At 37.3% G+C, this 21,086-nt stretch overlaps 1 protein-coding gene across 2 annotated transcripts in view; it reads right to left on the reverse strand.

The window, feature by feature from the left end:
* Positions 1 to 20,152: 20,152 nt before the first annotated feature.
* The window catches only part of tshz1 (teashirt zinc finger homeobox 1), a 195,146-nt gene continuing 194,212 nt past the window's right edge, over positions 20,153 to 21,086 (reverse strand). For both annotated transcript variants that reach the window (XR_004634325.1, XR_004634326.1), the window contains 2 exons: positions 20,781 to 20,990; positions 20,153 to 20,600 (listed from right to left, as the gene is read on the reverse strand). The gene's annotated coding sequence lies outside the window, so the exon portion shown is untranslated. The remainder of the gene's footprint in view (positions 20,601 to 20,780; positions 20,991 to 21,086) is intronic.

Below are 21,086 nucleotides of genomic sequence, written 5' to 3' on the forward strand. Positions count from 1 at the left end.
TTTAATAACTCAAACAACAGTTTTGATATCAAAGGTTTGATCTGTCAATCAGAGTACCAAAAGAATGCAACAGGCTAACGTAGAAGAACAACAAATGTATCTGGGCTATCTGAACGATTTAACATGTTAGATGGAAGATTAGTAATACACAGTAATGCAGACTTTTACATTGAATCAGCATTGTTTTACTGTGTTTGCAGTTTCAAGAAAAGAAAAGAAATGGAAGTAGGCGGATCACTCTGGCCAAGACTAAAATATGCTACCAAATTTAATTTTGTAATTTCGTCCCAACATGAAAATCCTAACTTATTTTCACCTCTAAGCACTTAGACTTAAGCTACCAATGTATGAAGCTATCATGAGTTAACATTAAGCATGTCACCTATCAAGTTCTCCACACAATAATTAATGTTAACTTTTGTGAACTTGGTCATTATAGCAGCAAAACATTAATTCTCCAACATCTTTGCTAACAAGTACTATAACTTCCCCATCAGCTTTATACATGATTGGAATTTAGTAAGAAGCACTGGTACACATGGCATGGGAAACGGCATGGTACAGCATGGTAAACTTAAGATTAGCATGCTCGCATTGCCAACATAAGTATGCTGCTGAACCATGCTAGTATGCAGCTAAAGGAGCCACTGGGTCTAAATAAAGTCTTAAGGGGTGCTGGCATGACTGTAGACTTTTAATTTTTTTCAAGTTACTAAGTCTTTTAACAAAAGTTTCATCATCAACATCTGAAGTCAACTTGTATTTCTGTGATATCTAGCTAAGTTACATTTTCCTTCGAATAGCACCAGGCAACTAATATGGTGCATTTTGCACATATCGCGTGTTTCAATTTTCAGTCGCCCACTTTGGAAATGCTGATATACAAAGTCATACTGAAACCGGCACAAACGGTGGGTACAAGCTGGAAGTTAACAACATGAATTTTAATCTGCTGAGGTACTTTCTGTTGTGTTGAAAGGTGCTGATGAAAAATCCTGCTGTACCATGAGCTCATACATAAAGGTTTGTTGTAAAATTAAAGAGCTGCTATTTGGGGCTTTGAAAATATAGTCACCTTACTCAATAAATGCTAACAAAATTCCTGTAATCCTCAGCTGTATTTACAATGTAATGCTAATGAACAAACATTTGCATACTGACCTTCTAAAATTGGATTGTGGCGATGGTCAACATTATACTTGCTAGAATTTTCATTGTCTAAATGTAGCACTGCTACATGCCTCACAAGGCTGCTAGCGGCTGTAAACTCTTGGTTTTGTTTCCATACCAACTGTCTAAACTTAGGTAGTGACTAGGTAGTTAACATTATATAGGGTTGCTTCAACATGCTAGCGTTGTCGTCATGTTACCAACGTCAGCATAGTTTAAAGCGCTGCTGTGCCTAAAGTTAGCTTGACAAGGCCACATGGCTGCAGACTTTCTTTTAATCCAGCTTACATGTAATTTTTTTTAACCTTCAAAATGTTTCAATGTATAATGTTCCCCCTCAAACATGATAAGAGCAGCATATTAACATTTTAAAAGATTTTTCTGCAGGAATTGTTCTCAATTACAGTGAGTCTTCAGGTTTTTTTAACTTAATTTGGTCATGCAATGTTCTCTCCTGTTGAGCAACAGAGCATGAACGTCAACTAGCCTTTTGCTTAAAAGCAGGGCTTTAAAAAATAAATTGCAGAAATTCTTGCATTTTTAGATCTAAAATCAGGGTTAACTATTTTTATGTATGGTAAATGAACATATTTAGGCAGGAAACCGTGCATTAAGTAATTGCTGATGTGGGATGAGATGGAGGAGCAGGTCTAAGGCAAACAATTGATGCACATGTAGCAGACATCCAGAGGGAGTCCAAGTCTTTAGTCAAGGACTTGTGTTTTATTAGTTGAATGATATAAAACATGACAAAATGCCTACTCAAAGAGAATCAAAGATTCCCAACACTTCCCACGGGGATGTCTATATAGGCCAAGAGCTCATTGCATCGCTCTCTCTGTCTCTCTCTTTATCCTGGGTGGAGCAAAGGCATTGTATTTAAACCCCCCACTACATCGACATCCAACACGAGCATCTGGAACAACACAATAACATCATTTCCTAAATAACTGAAACACACTCCAGTGAGCACCGTCTGCACTTTCTCAGGAAATAAGAGTCTCGTGATTTTCTGTTATAGTTTGTAGTGGTTACAATCAAGCCTATAAAGCTTATAAAAGAAAATAGTTACCTCTAAATCTGGCAACATGGCAAGGTTATTAGTGATAATGGCTTTGCTCTATCTTAACTATAATTAACCTGAATTGTATCTAAGATTCTTTCTTTCTTGTGCACCCAAACAAAAAAGAGGTAAATTCAGGGTAGGGATATCTGTCGCCATTCTCCAACCTTTTGTCACAAATCCACTTTGCAGAAAAAACAAACACCGTATGCGTCTGCCTAGAGCGTGCTGCGATCATGAAGACACAAAGTGATATATTCTTACAAGAGCAAACTTGTTTTTTCTGCTTTGAACTGTTTTTGATAGTGTGTTAGCATGGCTCCGTTTGAGCAGGAAAAAAAACAACATTTGAGTAACTTAACAGGAGCAAAAGTGCGATGTTTGTTGTTTTTGATTTCACTGACGCCCCAGGTAGAAATTTCTACCTTTGGTGGTGAGGCTTTGAAGAGCTTTTTTTTTTAAAGGTGTGTGTAATTTTTTTTCCGCTTCTACTCCAACCAACATTTGATTTTTATTTATCCTGCCAGGCACACACTAAAATCACTCTCTTTCCCAGACATACATAATTTAGAGGGAAATAAAATAGAACTCATATTTGTGTGTGTAAGATTAGAAATGTTTACACATGAAACTTAGGGAGAAGTTGAAAGTATTTATAGCGTTTTGGTTTTACTAGAACAACCTTACACATTTTGATGACTTTATTAAAATAAAGGATTTAGCATAAACAATGGGCTTTTTGTTAGTGTTATAAATGTTGAATATATGAAATTGAATCCATAGCCCACAGTAGTACTAAACAGCTTTTTCAGCTGTCTTAAAATAATATCTGCTTTTTATTTGGACTTATAGTTTATCCTCACAGTGTTTTTGGATAGAATATTCTGTTTTAAGGTGCACAATCACGCCATGAATACATGAATGGAAACCTTTCTGCAGGCTCATCTCAATATTTTTATGGACTGGATTTGTCAGAAACAAAGTAAAAAGTCTTCAATATTTTTTTTTATTATTATTATATAATTATTATTATTTCATTATACTCACAATGTCAAGAACATGCAGATGTTTAGTTATTGCACCGAACCTGGGGGGACAGAGCCTTCTAGGTAGCCGCCCCCACCCTCTGGAACTCACTCCCCTCCCATATCCAAAACTGCTCTGACCCTTCAGCATTCAAATCTCTTTTAAAAACTCACCTTTTTAAGTTAGCTTTTAATTTGTGATTGTACTGTTGTTTTGTTTGATCTGTGTTATTTGTATTGACTGTAACAGTTGTACAGTGTCTTTGAGTTTTTGAAAAGCACTATATAAAATAAATGTATTCTTATTCTTATTCTTATTTTTTTGTGTTACAAAGCTGATGAAAGTTAGAGCTTGTTTATACACAAAAATACGTAAAGAAATACATTCATTTAGAGGATTTCAACATCTTGGTGTTAACATCTTGACTTATTTCATTATTTTTTTTTTTTTCCAAATATATTTTAAAACTGTGAACTATTTTTGTTGTATTTAAATACAAGGATTGACGTTACATAGTCAAAGTCTATTGCTCATGAAGTAAAATATGCTGTATGCACTCCAGCCTCAAAGCGTCTTTTGTGCTTCTACTTTTTCTCCAGTTCTTTAAGCTCAGTATTGAGCTAAAGCTAAATCATTTCATTTCAGGGTTCTCTTTTTTCCCAGCAGCAGGAACATACTGCTTATTGTGATTATTTAATGGAAAAACTGATTAAGAATATTTTCAAAAAGTATTTGTAAAATGTTAAACTTAAGTTAAAGTCTGAGCATTAAATCAAGTAGTGCTACAGCATCATTGAACAAGGGTAAGCTGACTTTTTCACTTCGGGTTCACTTCTTTTTGACTTGTACAAATCTCCATATTATAGATACATTTAAGAAATGCATTTAGTATTTATGACAAACATGTGTTATCTGGGTTCGCAAGTGTTTGCCTGCTGGACATGCTTTTCTGAGAAAAAAAAAAGCCCAAATTCTAAGCAAGTTAACTTCACAGCCTGGTAAAAAAAAAATTAAAAAAAAGAAGAAGAAATAGATTGAAGTTTTGGTCTCTCCAGCCCACACCTTTGAAATTAAAATAAGGTTTGAGGTTACACTCAAGAATATATAGACAGAAGGAAGATGGCACTAGCTGCCAGCTAGTTGTCACCTTAGCCATTCCAGTTGTTGAGACTTTTTCCAATACCAGGTGAATTAGTCAACTAGCAAATAAGCCTTGGGCACAGGCTGTGTAACTTTGGTTTTAAAAAGCTGTTTTAAACCCAACCCAGCTCTACTATCTTGTCCAACTATGGCCACTTCTGTCTCCATAATGCAAAATGGTATGGACATAAATGCCCACCAACAAAAGGCTACAAACTCACAAGTCCACCAACCTATGGATGCTGTTATTGCTTGGCTGGTTTCAACTACTTTAACTCTATCAACTCTTTCAACAATCTAGAGGAATTAAAGGTAACTACAAGTCTGGACACAACAATATTTAGCATCAGTATCTCATGATATATGAGCATAAAATTTCAATCTAAAACTGATTTGTGATAGTTTGAACCTAAGAAAAAAACACTTTAAGTGGAATACTCATTACAGGGGATGTTTGCCTACAGTTTTCTTTAGAATTATATTTCCCTATTATGTAAAGATTTGCACTGATAGCATAAAATATAAAAATAATTGTAGTGTACTCTCATTTTCATGAATTAATTAGCTTCCCTTTCTCATTTGTGAGTGTTTATGTTTGCAATACACTAATTAAATTCAATCAGCTATGTTTGCATTCACAAATATTGCAAATTGTGACCAAGAATGAGGACCTGATTAGGCATCATAATGCCACAATATACTAGAGGCCATTTATGCCATGTGTTTAGCTGCATTTTTTCATGTGACTTGTTTCCTGTCGTATCTTGTTGTTTTTTATGAACTAATACAATCCTAAATCTGATTTGCACGACATTGAATAAACAGCAGCAGCACCAGACACTTGTACATGTAAAGCCAAGGGTGACTTAATATTGTTGCAGTTACCGTGTATCACCAACAGAGGCTGATAAAAGTCATGATGACCTCATGTCTTGTGAAGCACATTCTGATACAAGTGCTGAACCCATTAAAGTAATGTGATGTATTTACAGTCTGGTGAGTGTCCTGCACTGGTTCAAATCTCTCTGCAGCGTTCCTTCAATTGTCTTTGTTTTGATTGCTTCACTGCCCACTGAATTCCCTTTTCTTTTTTTCTACTTCTTCGTCCTCTCTCCTTCTCTGTCACGATTTCTTCCTTCTTTATCCTTAGCTCTCATGTACATACTCATGGACACACACACAGACACACACACACATTTCCTCTGGCCCTCGAGTCTGCAAAAGGCCTCACCAATGAGGGCTGACAAGAAGTGACAGCTCTCTGTATCACTCCCTGGCACTGATAACTGACAGATGGATACCACTCACACACACCGCAGGACAAGGGAGAAAAAGAGAGAAACAGAGAGAGAAGGAGAGAGAGGGAGAGAGAATCAGAGGTCAAGGAGAATGATTTTCCAGCACTACTGTTTTCTTGTGGATGTGGTGAGATTGAGAGCTTGGTAGTAAAGAAGCTTCTGTCATGACAACTTTTTCTCCTAAAAGACTCAAGTTTAAACTTGTGCACACACACACACACACGCACACGCACACGCACACACAGATGAAATTTGATGGAAGCAGAAAAGACTGATTAAAAAGGAGAGTGTGACAGCAGGCAGCTTGAAACAGGGCAGGAAACTACACTGTTTTCATGCTGCTGTGTTGTTTTCTGCTCTGTAGTTTGCAAAATTTTCAAGTGTGGGAACCAGACAATAGTAGCTTTGCCGATATCTGATGTTTTCATGGAACTGATGACAAAGAAAGTTGTCACAACATAAGTGAAATGTAAATATGTGGCTTATGATCAGAACATTACAGTTGCAGAGGGCTCTGGTGGATGACTTGCACCGAACAACCAAACATTGGATGACAGCATTGTTTTTAACCTGCCCAACTTTGGCTAGGAAATACACTTGACAACACCCACATGACAACTTTTGCTGATCGAGTTTTTGAATTAATTTTTTAAAAATACGTATTTACGCATTTTTTCTCATACACTTACATCTTTATTTTTTTATAATTCAATGTTGTAGTCTGCTGGGGAGGAACAAGGTGGTTTTATGAGAGCAGAAATATTCAATTCTCCATGTCTTTTCCACTCAATGACTTTGTCATTATGCATCAGAAACAAGCCACAAGAAACAAGTTGTAACAAATTGGGAGGGGGGGGGGGGCAACTTTTAAAAAATATATTTGATTAGCTATTTGAATAATTTATGGGATGGTCATACCTCAGGGAAGTAAATAAAATTATCAAACAATACCACAACCTTTGCATTTGAACAAAGGGCCAGACATTGCATATAATGAAAGTTAAATTCTACTTTGAATGCTTCACTACACATTTCTGTAATGAACATTATAACTTGTATTGCAGTTTTGCTTTTTAGAAATGATAAGATATGTTTCAATGAGAGTATGTCATGAAATACATACAGTATAAATCTATATGCTGTAAAATAAATAGATTTTCACCTCAGTTGCATTTACATGAGAATCAGTGTCCAGATGCTGATTGTGATGCTGACCAACTCGACCGTGCAGAACTATGGAGAGTAAAAAAGAGGGAAGATCAAAGGAAATATTGAAGTAGATACATTTCAAAATTAAAATGATCTTTGTGATAACTCAACAACAGACACAATAGGAATTTTTCCAACAATGTCTTTTGTTCTATAACTTCTGTTAACTGTTAGAATCTACCAAAAAAATGAATGCTACTTTCCTCTGAACAACAGCACATTAAAATTAAAAGTCTCCGCTCTAATCCATCACTGTGACTGCCGTAAAAACCACATTCCACTCTAAGAAATCAAATTTTACACTTAAATCTCAAAGCCACACGGGGAGAAGTTGCATTCAAGAGCAACATGCTCAGATTTGATTTTAAGTTGGCACACACTAAGCATCTGCGCTGAGTCTGATTGAACTAATAAGCTCATGCCTGAAACCGTAAGTGACACACTAAAATAGCAACAGTGTCAAGTCTGAAATGGGCGCCGCCACACCAAGGCGATGATGACATGAGTATTGTGTACAGGAGGTGAAGAGTATGGTAATGTTGTCAGAGCCCCCTGAGGCTTCAGAGCCATCATACAGGGAAAACAAGAACCCCAGCAATCCGCTGTCTCGTTACTGGCTGCCACATATTCTGTCAGTCTTTCTAATGCCAGCCTGCTCCTCTGATTACTTCCTCTCCACTTCCTGCATCCCGCATTGGCTGCTTGACCTTTTGTAATTACAGAAAGTGATATTTGTTTTACTTTTTTCCTGCAGGGTAAATCTCCAAAATGTGAAAACTTGTGATCATGATAGCTGGAGTCTCATGTGATGATCATGAAAATGGCTTCTCATGCGTGTTGATAGCTGAGGGTAGCTTGTTTCCTCTGAGAGGATGCATTAGATGGGTCTGAATCTCAGCCAGGAAAGGCATTCTTGTCTTTCTTGGAAACCTTGAAAAACATATCATACAAAGTCAGATTAAAATTTTTGTATTTGCTTTTATATCGATGATGAAACTGTATTCTTCTGGATATTATTAGTTTGGCATTTCTGCTAGAGGAGAAAGTGGAGAGCAGCTTGAAGAGCAGAAGTGATGAAAATACAATGTTACACAAGATGAGCTGCAACAGAAATTACAATAATATGAGCACATGTCTGCACTGTATTCCGACAGGAGCTGTTGAGAAGTCATGGTTTAACTAATGCACTAAATCAAACCTTTGTTTTCTCCACTAAAGCTCTCTTTTCACAAATTTCAAATTGAGAAATAGAACCCTGCCCGCATTTTTGGAAGTTATGAGGATAAGCCACGTATGGTATCATGAGGTTTTAGTGTGACAAAAGTTCTTCACTATAAATGAAGATTTCCATAAACTGAGGAAATATATTTTTTGTTTCAGTTTCAGGCAGTTTGAGATTGTGCCACTCAGTCACATTCTTCTCATTTGGGCATTTTAAAATGCCTTTGTATAAAAACAAAAAAACAAAAAAAATGTACAAATCCTTTTTGAACTGAGAAAAACATTATCATAACCTTATATGGTAAGGTTTAGCTGTTACGATATGTTACGAAACAATGTTTTTTGTTAGGGTAGGCTAGGCTAGTTTAGGTTAGGTTGGGTTAGCTTACAATATGACACAATATGACACGATACAACACGATACGACACGATTCAATACGGTACGACACAACACGACAATTTCATTTTAATATCCACACAATAAGGGGTAGATTTGCACAGAAAGAATTACAACAAATAATACAGATTAATCCTAATCCTTCATGTGATCCATGTATACCCAGAAGATAATACCTGATGAAAATATTTGATTACCTAATTTTCTATAATGTCTCCATTAATACATTATATTTAGTTTTTACTGTTATGGAGAAAAATCTGAATATTTTGAGTCTCTACAATAAACCCCTCCCATGTCAACACACTCACACACACTCACATGAACACAGAAGAAATTTGCCATGAAACTTAATCACAAAAGGTCATGTTGGTGAGTGAGGAACAGATTAAATTAGCATAGTATTAGATATGGAAAATGACTTCTGTCAAATCACACTGTAGCACAATTATAATATGTTAATTACTTATTTCATTAAGGAAGTTGATTGCGGTTCACAGATGAAATCATGCGGGTAGAGACACCTGGAAAGAGGGGATGAAGCTTGAAAACTGTCCTCTTTCTCTCCCCCATCTTTTTTTCCCCACCTCCTTCAGTTTCCTCCGCATCCTTTTTCCATCGGTTCTACTCTGGCGTTTTAAGAACCCACTAATTGCCTAAACGTGCCACACAAAAATGCTTCAAAGGTTGCAGGACTTCTCATTTGTTCATCAAAGGGAAGATGATGAACTGTGTTAGATCACATGACCTACCCACAATGCTCCTGGAGGGAGCAGAGGAGCAGAGTCAGTGTGTGAGGCTTGCCAAAGAAAACATTAAAAATGCGAGCAAGAAAACTCTGACCAGGATTTTTACTGAGCATGCAAGATAAACAAGATCAGATTTTAGATATAAAAACAGGGAATTGTTTGTAAAGACGGAACCCATGATCTTTGTTGCTTTACAGTGAGAAGAAGAAAGAAAATAAAAAGCATGAAAAGAAAATGGTTCAATGCCATTTTAGATGGATTATGTGAATACAAATTTTGAGTGTTTTAAAGTAAGAGCAAACTATGCGTCAAAGGAGAGAAGATGTAGAGTAAATCTTTGTTATGACTTGATATGATTTAGTCCATATGTGCAACAGGACAGCAAATCTGAAACCATCAGCTGATCTCAGAACAAAGGTTCCTTCAGAAAAGCTACACAAACAGCAGGAGTTTGCAGGAGTTCAATGGCAGATTTCCCTCACTTGCTGTCCCACTGAAGTGTGGTAACGGAGAAAGCAGGGTTTTGACAGGTCTGAAAAGATTGCCTTCTGCAGGGAGTACATGTGATTTAATATGTCACAGCCAGGAGGTTGAAAAATTACATGGATGTTTAAACACAATAGTTGACTGCTGATTCTGACTATGAATTCTGGTGCAGATTAGGTATCTAAATGTAGACATATCTTGGGATCTTTTTAAATGTAAAACTATCAGGGAGTAGAGATAATGTCAATGACAAAAATCCTAGTCCTACTGACTGAGTTACCCACAGACTTCAGAGGTACAAGTTTTGTCATATGTTTTTTATATTTCTTGTGGACTATTTTTGTCTCCTCTAACTGTTAACCTGAACAGCTGAACAGTACAGGGTGCAGTGTACTTAGAAATACAGAAGTTGCACATTATTCAAAATAAAGCATACACTTAATGAACAGTGATTTGTAGGGGTGTCGGATTCCTTTAAAGTGCTTTGAATACTTTGTACTTTCGCAGATCTCACCCAGAGTGGTACCTATGTGGTACAACCTTAACTCATAGTCACTTTAGTTGTTCCAAAGCCGATGTAAATGTTTTTTTTACCAGCTGCTAAGTGAAATTGTGCAGTTTTAACAGTTTAAGCCTGTGAGTGTCCTGGATACACAACAACATTGTTGCATTTGACTTGTAGTGAGTATAGGGATACTGTATAAGGCCCATCAGTATGAGTATTTGTAAAGTATAACTACACACCACCGACTTCTCAGCTATAAATCGTCTTATGAAGCCTTCATCTTTTGCCATATTGAACTCATTTCTGGCAGAAGTTATTATCTAATCAATGGCCAGAAAAGCTTAAGCGGATATGAAACCTCTGCCTGATTGAATGACTGACATGTCTTGTGTGAATTTCTGAAAGGCTGAAATACTGTATGAAGATGGAAGGGCTAAGTGACACTCGCCTCTGACAAGAAGCAAATAGAGAGGATTAGCATGAGCCAATGAGCTACAGAATGAATATATGTTCAAACCTCATTTGAAGTGGCATCTGTGACATTGCCATGCCAATTTAGAGAGAATTCAATCTGCCCGCATCAACTCTCGAAAACTGTGATTGGACTTGTGAAGAGACCAATTTGTTTCTAACTGTGAGCAGTCGGGCCTCTTTGTGATTATGATACGATATCTGCATTTATTTTCAAGCTTCAGCTGTATTCTCAACTCCATCAGCACTCAAATTAGCCTTTCTTATCAAGTATTTGAGGGAAGATTAGAACATAATACAGTCTATCATTTTGAGAGGCAGGGTTAATGTCTGCAGCGTTGTTTGAGAGGTTATCAGCTGTCAGTACAAATTGCTCGAAAGTTGATGAAGTCTGTGTTTCATTTGTGACCGGCTGTTAATCCAATGTCCCAGATTTGTATTCTGGGATGAATTACTTTTCAAGAGGCTGCCAGTCCTTTTTTGTTATTTTCCAGGCATGTTTATGCAGCCATTTAATGTGACTGTCACTGTCAGGGTTTGGCCATCTTCTCTGAATGTTGCGCTTTTGAACGTTGTTCCAAAATATATACTAAATGCAACTTTTTTCTCACAATGCTACTGTATTTACTTAAGGTTTCTTCCAAATATTCTCAGTAGAAGCAACTTTGAAGGTTTAATAACAATCAATCAGGTTTTGGAGTTTTCCTATAGCATATGTATTGTGATGACTGTCACTTTCACATCAATATCTGGTCTGTGAATGTTCTAAGGTGACTAATTCCCTTGTATTTTTAGACTGAAATTTGAATTCTGACAAACAGGCTAAGGTAAATGATTAATGTTAACTGAATCTAGAGTAGAGCCCCGGCAAGTGGTGGATGACTGTGCTTCAGCAAAGGCACAACATGTGACTAGCATAATGCGACTACAATAAATACAAAATATTAACAATTCATTTAACTGACAAGTTATTCTGGTGCTAACTGCTACCACTGCCTTTGTGTTTACATGTCCCCATTGAGTGCTATTAGTTTGCTAATTTTATTTCTGTTAAAGAGGATTCCGATTTTTAAGCACCCCCACGCCACCCAATGAGACACTGTACTAGCTAGCTAGCAGCAATTGGTTTTCACTGCGTTTGTGTCTGAATTTTCTCACTTTTAGCACTGTTAGTGTGCCCATAAGTATGTGAGTCCCCACTTGGCTTCCTGTTTAAAAAGAAGACTTGTAATACACTAAATCAAAAACTAAATTGGATACCTGTTTCATTGCAGTACAACAAATATTGAGCTATAAGGGCCCAACATAGCCTAGCATAAAGAGTAGAAAACTAGAGAAATAGTTCACTTGGTTCCGTCCAATCATGACTAAATCAGCTGTCCAGCACCTCTAAAGCTAGCTAATTAACACACTGCCAGTATATTGTATGTTACAGTCTTACAAATAATACACTGTGGTAACAAGTTTTGGTTTAACTGAGGGTTGTGTCTTGAACTTTATGTTGGCTGGGGACAGAAGCTGGGAAACCAGTTAATAAGCTACTGCACATATACAAGAGAAAAACTGTCTGTTCTTGTCTGTCTCAAATATTTCTGCTAAGCTAGCTAAGTGTTTCCTGGCTGTAGATTCATATAACCAGAAATACACAAACATAGGAGTACTAACAATCTCATCTAACTAGCATCCTCAAAGCACATAACCCTACTTCCTAAACATCCTGAATTATTTTGCTTAATTTGGGTTGTAAGGCATTAAAATGATTTAAGAATAAGTAAAAAAAAAAAAAAAAAAAAAAAAAGCATCCATATTGCTATTGTCATAGCAACAGACAAATATAATTATTTCAAACAATTAGAAGTAAAAAGAAAGATACACACTTTGGCCTATTCAAGAAGAACAATAATATATAACAGCATTTCCTGCAAATATCATAGGATTTCAGGAAAGCAAAGGTTACTTGTTGTTGAAAATAAAAAAATAAAAATGAACTTTTGCTAAAAAAAAATTGTAAGGTTTTATTTGAAATGATTTCAATTCAAAAATGCAGAGTTCAAGCTTTAATGCAGTAAATAGCATGAATTCTGCGTATGTCTGATGGTTTGAAGATTGTGATGAATGAATATCATCTTTCTTGCTCTAACAGGGCAGAGTATTGGACTGACCAGGTTCTCCCACTATTATCTCTCATCTCTTTCTACAAACTGCACTTTAATGCTTCAGAGGAGATGTGTGTGAATAAAATTAGAATAACTGGATGTTAAAGAGGAGGCTCACTCAGGTGGGGCCTGGCGTTACTACAGATTGTGCGTGTTAAGTGGCATGAGACGTGTGTGTGTGTGTGTGTGTGTGTGTGTGTGTGTCTGTGTGAGTGAGTGTGTGTGTTTACTTGTGGGTTCCGTGTGCAGGAGAGCTTGTGTACGCCCTGTCACATGATAAATGTTCTCTCTCTTATAATCTATGTGCTTCAAAATATGATGTATGTGAGGATGAACTTTGAATTATAACCTAAAGAGTGACTCATTTATCTTCTGACTTTACAGAGGAGTGGACCGGTGGAATTCATTTCACGTGTTTATGTTTTATGAATAATGCAATATAGGGACTGGTCAGCTGGATCAGGCAGTCGCATTCATAAAGCTTAACATACAAAAAAACTGTTGTTGAAAACTCTGTTTGCTAGAATAGAAAAAGAAAATACATGTTTACATCAACAAGGAAGGTCAGCTGATCCTACAGGGTTACTTTATTTGCTATGTGTGATCTCAGGGTTCAGAAAAGGTAGTTATGATATATACAATTGAAGTTCAGACACCTGCAGACCTTTTGCATTTTTTTGGTTTAACTAGGATGTGACTAATGTGAGTCTTTGTGGCAAATCAAAAACAGTGAGAAACATTTTATCTGTCTGGATGATTTCTTGCAAAATGTGGCAACAATTTTCCCTTCATTAATGCATCTTCTGGATTCATTACTGGTTCCCATTGGGAGGACAGAAAGTGATGCACAATTTGTCGATTTTGCAATTTCAAACAGTCATTTAAGTCCTGAGGCCCCAGAGGTGTCCTCAACCTGAGTGACAAAGTCCTTTTCAAAGGAAAACATGGAAACACACCAAGTTATCAAGTGTAAAAGGTGATTTACTCTAAACTGGCTACATGTCCCCTGGCTTCTTTGTTTCCCTGAGGTCTGATTTCAACTAAAATTGCTTCTGTGAAGACTAGCTGGGATTCTCATTATGTTGCCCCTCCTCCTGCTGAAACATTAAGGAGCCTTGGGAACTGTACTGTATCCTCAAATGTTAATGCCCTCATTCATTACTACTATAAAGAACTGCTGAGGGGGTAATTTTTTTTGTCTTATTTTCCCGGTCATCATGAAGCGGACTGTAAGAAATAAAATTGAACTTATCTGATCTTTTGAACAAAAATGGCAATACTACAGAATTTAATCTACACAGACTTGCAAAAAGTAAATCTTTCAAGGTACTTTATTTGACCTTTTTACCATCCAACAACAATTGAATGGGCAAATAAAAGGGTGTCAAAAATGGATTCTGTGTAATTCTGTCCAACTGTGCTGTAGTTAGTTGGTAGTTCTTGTCATGGGATGCTCACACTCATAGCTTTTTTGCATTATTCAGAATAAGATTATATGATGAAACATGGTTGCATTTACCCTTTGATCTTTTTGTGTTCTCACTGTATCTTAAAGCATGCCAAACCACATACCATCACAGGGCAGTCCCTACGTCACAAAACAACATCCTCTTTACCCCACTGCATGGACAAACACATTACATTAGTAATGGTGGCACCTTGCATTGTGGATAGCCTGCCAGCTAACATCAGCCAGTTAACCTACCAACAAAATCAGATGGTGGTGCGACTTTTGGCAGATGAACATGTTTGTCAATTGTTGGAAACCTATTGCAAAATAAAAAAAAAACAAATAAACAGATTGACACATTTACAATGGTCAACAAGTACATGAATGAGAGGGACTTTAACCGCTCTGCTAATGAGTGTCGTGCAAAAGCCAAGAAACTCTGACAGTAGGAAGAAATTTCCATGGTTCAACTTATTTAGAACTAATCCAGCGTGGATGTTTTCAAGTACTATGATGTAGCTTTGTCGAGCATCAGCTCTTCTTCTGATGTTGAACTGGATGGAAACAGGAAGTAATGTTATTTCTATGTTAACCACTTCACAAACTACATGAGTGTGATGTGTCAAGCAGCTATTTGTTCTGGTTGCTGGGTGGATGACGTTCTAACAAAACAAACCCCTCCAGGGTTAGATTGGAAGTGAGCCAAGACCACCTCTTCTAGGCAATCTCGGCTCACTTGTTATGTTCTGCATCAGAGCGGGATTGCTGTTTTTATCTGGACCTTGGACAAAGCGGGAAACCCCCCTGTTTTGGAATAACTTAAAATTGTCCTGGTGTGAAAGCACCCTAAAAGATTTCCCACCTAATACAAAAAGTCATCTCCTGGCCTTTAAAAGTTCTGTGTTTTCCCCTTTGGCTTTCCAAGCTAATCACAAATGGGTATTCTGTCGGCAATGTAAAAACTAAGCATCTTGTCATGAACTATAAAAGAAAGCAACATATCAAATTGAAGACAATTAGTAATATATGTTATAATAAATGAACATGCAAAAATAACAAGATATGATTAAAAGAAAACACAAACAAAAACTTCACTGAAAACTATACAATATCAATTTCCAAAAAGTCTGGGAGCTCTATGTCGATCATCTTCAACCTTTTTTTATATTCCATAAATGATTTCATTTGGATGGTTAACTTAAATCTGAAGAAAAGCAAAAACTTGTGCTTCATCAACAACTTTAGAAATCTGACTTTTTAGCAATAACTCTTATTTTACTTAACATCATCATCATCCAGTCATCTGCCTACCCTGTTAAATGACTGACAAAAGTGCTCATTAAGCAGCTTAAGTCCCTATTTTTGGCTCTGATAATTATTACCTTTTATCACTATTCAGTATTGCACGATAACACATGTGCACAACACACCCACATACTGATGCACCACATTCATAAAACAAGATAGAGAAGGATCTAGTAGGCAGGAAGTAAACATTAACAAAATTGTAACTGGCGCTCACATATCCTGTGTACAGCAGGCAGCCATAACCAAATGCATCATGCTCACATTACACCCTTACACCCTGAGTATTTACTCCGCCATACAGCCACAAAGATTAGTTTAGCTGGAGTGTTGATTTATGGACGACAGAAAGTAATCCCTTCTTGTCCTGCGCGCTGTAGTCGTGCCTCCTCCTCTGCCTCCACGCCCAGCTTACACAGTCTGAAAGCCCTTGATACCGTGTTCGCCCTAAGGTGTTATGTTTGATAATATAACTACTGCTTCTGTCACCCAGACCCCCCACCCCAGCAGAGCCTCCACCCCCTCCACCCCCCCACAAATACATTACAGCCCTACAATGCTTTGAGATTTATGAGCGAGTGGTGGCACAGGAGAGAGAGAGAATCTGCATTGATTGAAAGCCCCAGATAGTCCCATCCAATCCCGCCCCAAAGAACATCAGTTATTTTGCATCCTGACACGGCGATTGATAACTGGTAAATGTGTGCGGGGATGACGAATGCAGATGGAAAGTGACTCTGACAAAAATGATAACGGCATCGGTCTCGAGGGGGGTGACGAAGGTGGAGGCGGGATGCTGCTTAAAATATTTAATAATTGATATGGAGGCAGCAAGATGTTGTTTGACCCTGGAGGAGTGTGAATGTCATCAGAAAATTGCCAAGACTTTGAAGTGAAATACATTAATGATGCATTTGTAAGTGTGTGTGTGTATATATGTGTGCATTTGCGTGCATTTGCGTGCATGAATGTTTGCAGAGAGGCCAAGAGGTTATGGCTTGGTCAATAAACGCTGTCACTTATGTATTTAATATACATTTATAGACTATACCACTTATGTCCAATTTGGTTCTCAAAGCAGGAAGCTTTTTATGGAGTTCATAGAAACAGTTTTTATCCTGCAAAATAAAGGCCCAAAACTAGCACTGTTTCGTTTTCTATGATCAATGATAGACAGAAAAATAAATGATTGTGCATGTCATGTCCACATATCTTGCTCGCAAGTCAGTACCAATGGAACTCACCTCCTCTGGGTGGATGACAAGCTCACTTTGTATTTCAAAAGGAAGTGTAAGATCTATCTTTTGAATCTGGCTTTTATGGTAGACTGTTAATTATTTTCAAAATAAGTTTAACCTGGTATTGATTTTGATTAATTTGACTTTTTACTAACTTTTATACAGTCTATAAATTTTGATCTGTTACTATCACAATTTTTTTTTTGTCTCTAAAATTGAATTTTGTTTCCAATTTTTGCTCTTGTTGATTTGCCTTTTGTTTCTACGTGAAGCCCATTGAGCTTTGTGTTTGTGTGAATTGTACTATATGAAAGAGTCGGCTTGGGTATCTTTGGTTTTATGTATCCATAAGTTCTTCAAGGGTTGTTGAATTGATATTAATGATGCGAGCATTTAGCTAGCCAAACTGTGGATGCTTTATCTGTATGGGAGAGAAGCCTCAACATGTCCAAAGCTGTTGGCTAACACTCCTTGGGCGGTTGTCGCTTAGTGGTAGAATCGGACGCCTCTCAATTGATAGGTTAGTGGTTCAAACCTATGCCAAACCCCAACTTGCTCCTAGCAACAGATCAGCGCTGTGTGAGAATTTATGAATGTAGTAAACACTGATGGTAGCATACTACAGCAGCCCCTGCCATCAGTATTTTCTACATTCAGTATGAATGTGGTGTGAATGGGTGAATGTCTCAATACCAAATCATTTTGATGAAACAAATATATCTGGGGAGTCACAGAAAGGCTATTTTTTCATTTTTGCAATGTACGGGCTCCTAGCAGCTTTTAGTTATCCTCAGGGAGAAATGGTGGTCCTAGTTTCATAGAGAGCACTTTTGTTGCTTAAACATGTGGTTCACAGATGTAGCACATTATTCATTGGAAAAATAAAGTAGTGTCATGAAACTACAAACAGTTTGGACTTTACTGTTAATTACAACGGAAGTGGCAACACAATTAATTCAAAAATGCCAAGGAAGTTTTCTGGAAAGAAATATGAGATTGATTAGTTGATAAATAAGATAGTAGTTCCATGAGCAATAGGTCCACTTAATCTTAAGTTAAAATTAATTGATTTAATTTCTTTCTCTTTCTTTAAAGGAGAATGAAAACTTTTAATAATTAAAGTTTTCGTAGTATTTCTGAAGGTTCATAGTCATTCGGGTCAACGTGATTCAAAGCTTGATCTGGAAAGGAAACTGGACTTGGTTAAAGGATCATGCTATAAATTACAAATAGTAATATTTTTTTCAAATAAAGGGGCTGGTGCATACAGGAAGATTGATTAACCAGAATGACTTAATAAATAAACCCTCATCCAGTAGAGTAAAAAGTTATTAAGAATGTCAGCACTACATACAGATATGTATACTCTTAATACACTCCTTAAAATACAATAATACTGCCATGCTTTGGATTAGAGCAGCAGTAACATGTCTCATGTTAAAACATCTGAACTCGTCTCCATATGGTAAGACGTGCTCCCTGTGGTGGTGCACTGTGGGATGCTGGACAGTTCCAACCCCGTAAACCTCTCACACCGTGAGCTGAACAGCCCTCAAAATCTTTCTGCTGTCTAGTTTGGTATTAAGACAAATCAGTTTCAGAAGTACAGAATGTGAGGCCTTTCAATCCTCTTACATCAGTCTGATGTCTGAAAAAAAACAGACAATTAAGAAGCTCCAATTAACAAAGTGCAGGGATTAAGGATCACTACATTATGTTGCCTGAGGGACGAAACAGAGACAGGTAATTGCAATTGGTACATTTTACAGTTTTCGCACTGTAAGGGGAATTAAATCTTGAAACTTTTCTTCTGCTCGCAGTTCATCATAGAACAAGTTAATCCTCTTCAAGCTTCTTACTATGCAGTGTCTTTTATGAAAGTATAAAACGACAGACGATTTCAACAGCCAAACAAAAGCCATCGTCACCTCCTTACATTATAAGCCTCCTGGATAGATGAGTACTTAAATGAACTATTATAAAACATTTGGCTTCGTTCCATCAAACAAAAGGTAAACCTTGATCTAGATATGAGAAACTTTAGTCTATAGATAGATTACTTATCAGGCCTGCAATCAGGCCCATAAAGGGAAGGAAGGGGTAAGGGCCTCGGCCTGGCTGCACCTGCAAAACACAACTTAAAAAGCAACATATTGTATGCAAGTACGTACATACTGAGCATGAAAAAATCCACAATGCCCACAAAGGAACACAAAACAACAAATACCTGGGGAAAACTACTAAGATACATGAAAAACACCATAAAGACATAATGAAATAATCAAAGATTGACAAAAGGGGAGCTTAAAAACTACAAATGGAAAAAAAAACAAAAAACAATTATGGATATATGAAATAGCTACTTAGTGATATATCACACATAAATAGACCATAGAGACACAAAATGACTCTAAAGGGAAACAACCACACAGAAAAACCTGAAGTACTACAGAAAACGCAGTCTAAGAAATGCAGATTCACATCAAGGATGTACAAAATATCAACACTGAGACACATAAAAGAAAACAAAGAACACTAAGAGGTATAAAGTCACCATAGAACTACAGAGCGATGCAAACTGAAAAGCTGTGAAATGAAGCTAGATGTTGCAAAAAGAGACAAAACTACAACCGCATAATGAAACCTAAAAGCAGCAAAACAATTACAACCACAAAGAGATGTAATACAGCAACAACGATATAAGAGATGATCATACATAGCTACAATACTACTGATAAACTACAGGAGAAGTGGTCTTCTCTCAAAGTAAATTGGAAATGATGGGGTTTGACCTCCCCTGGGAATGCTATAACAGGTGCAGGTTCAGCATGTTACAAAAGCCATCACTTTAATAAATGATCTCCACAAAGCTACACTAAAATTCTGCTTAAAGCTGGACTGATGTTCCTCAGAAGTTAGTTCAAGCTTTCCTTCTTTTAATATGTTTGACGACGCATACACCTCCATGCAGAGGAGGTGAGGAGACTGAAGGAGCAAAGGAGAGGGAGACGACAGGAGCAGGATGTGAGGAGACATTAAAACATTTCAAATGAAAGGTGCGCTAGAAGAGCTTGTCAGTGCATTACTGCCAAGATTAAAGGGGTCTCGGTGTCTTCTGTCGGGTTCAAGGGAGACTGCACGAGGATTTGGCTCAGACTCTTAAATACCTCTGTCGCCTGAGATTCAAACAAACACTTCCACAATAATTACAAGTTGACTTTTCTTCATTTCTAGAGGAGAAGGTGAATTTTCTAATGAAACCCCCACATTGTCATCATAAGAACCCGTTGGTGTTTATTCAAGCTGAGACATTTTTGAGACTATTATTCTCTGATTAGGGCACATGGGATTGAAAACATAATGCTTTCCCACTTACAATCCTCTGGAGTTCAAGGGGAATAAGGTATTTAGTTCAGGTATTAGTAAGGAAATGAAAGTGCCATTGGTTGTCATCAGGAAATAGGCAGCCATGCCAAAGTTGCTTCTTGAAGGTTTCCAGCTTGTAGAGTTGACATGTTGAGCTAAACTTGAAGTTTTGAGACTTTTTAAGGATTAACACATAAACATTTGTACTCAAAGTAACTTATAATTTACCATAACCTCTTTCTTCTCCTTCTTTTTCTACTTCCTCTTTTTTTTCTCTCTTAGCACTGAAACAATATCTTCATCTCGCGATCGACAACAAGGGCAGAGAGAAACAGGCGGCAGGAGTTACCCTAAAATCAGAGAATAAAGCTGTATTTAGGTTTTTATGTACAAGTAATGTGAAGCTGTGTTTTGAGACATTAGGTGGAAAACTTTACTGAAATAATCCAAATAGGAGAACATCTTTGTAGCAGGACTAACATCTGATGCTTAAGAAGTTAAAGAAGGAGTTAAGGAGAAAAAACACTCACCCGGGTTCTCTAAAGCAGTCAGTGGCTCAGTGGGAAGCCGTGGACTCACTGCTGATGTCCTTAAAAGCAGAATCTGTCAGCACGGACGGGGTGGCTGAACTCTGAGACGGAGCCTGTCAGACATCCAAGCAGCTGTGACTGTGGCTGCTGAATGCAAACACGAGTGGTCGTTTGTTTGAACTTGGCAGGCTGAGAGGTGACTGTGAAAACCTGGTTGGAGGAGAGAGAGATGGACACAGTACCTTATGGTGGAATGAAAGTAAAATACAGGCAGATTATGAAAGCATTTCATGGTGTTTTGATTGT

Source organism: Notolabrus celidotus, chromosome 16, assembly GCF_009762535.1.
Source record: "Notolabrus celidotus isolate fNotCel1 chromosome 16, fNotCel1.pri, whole genome shotgun sequence".
NCBI classification, from domain to species: domain Eukaryota; kingdom Metazoa; phylum Chordata; class Actinopteri; order Labriformes; family Labridae; genus Notolabrus; species Notolabrus celidotus.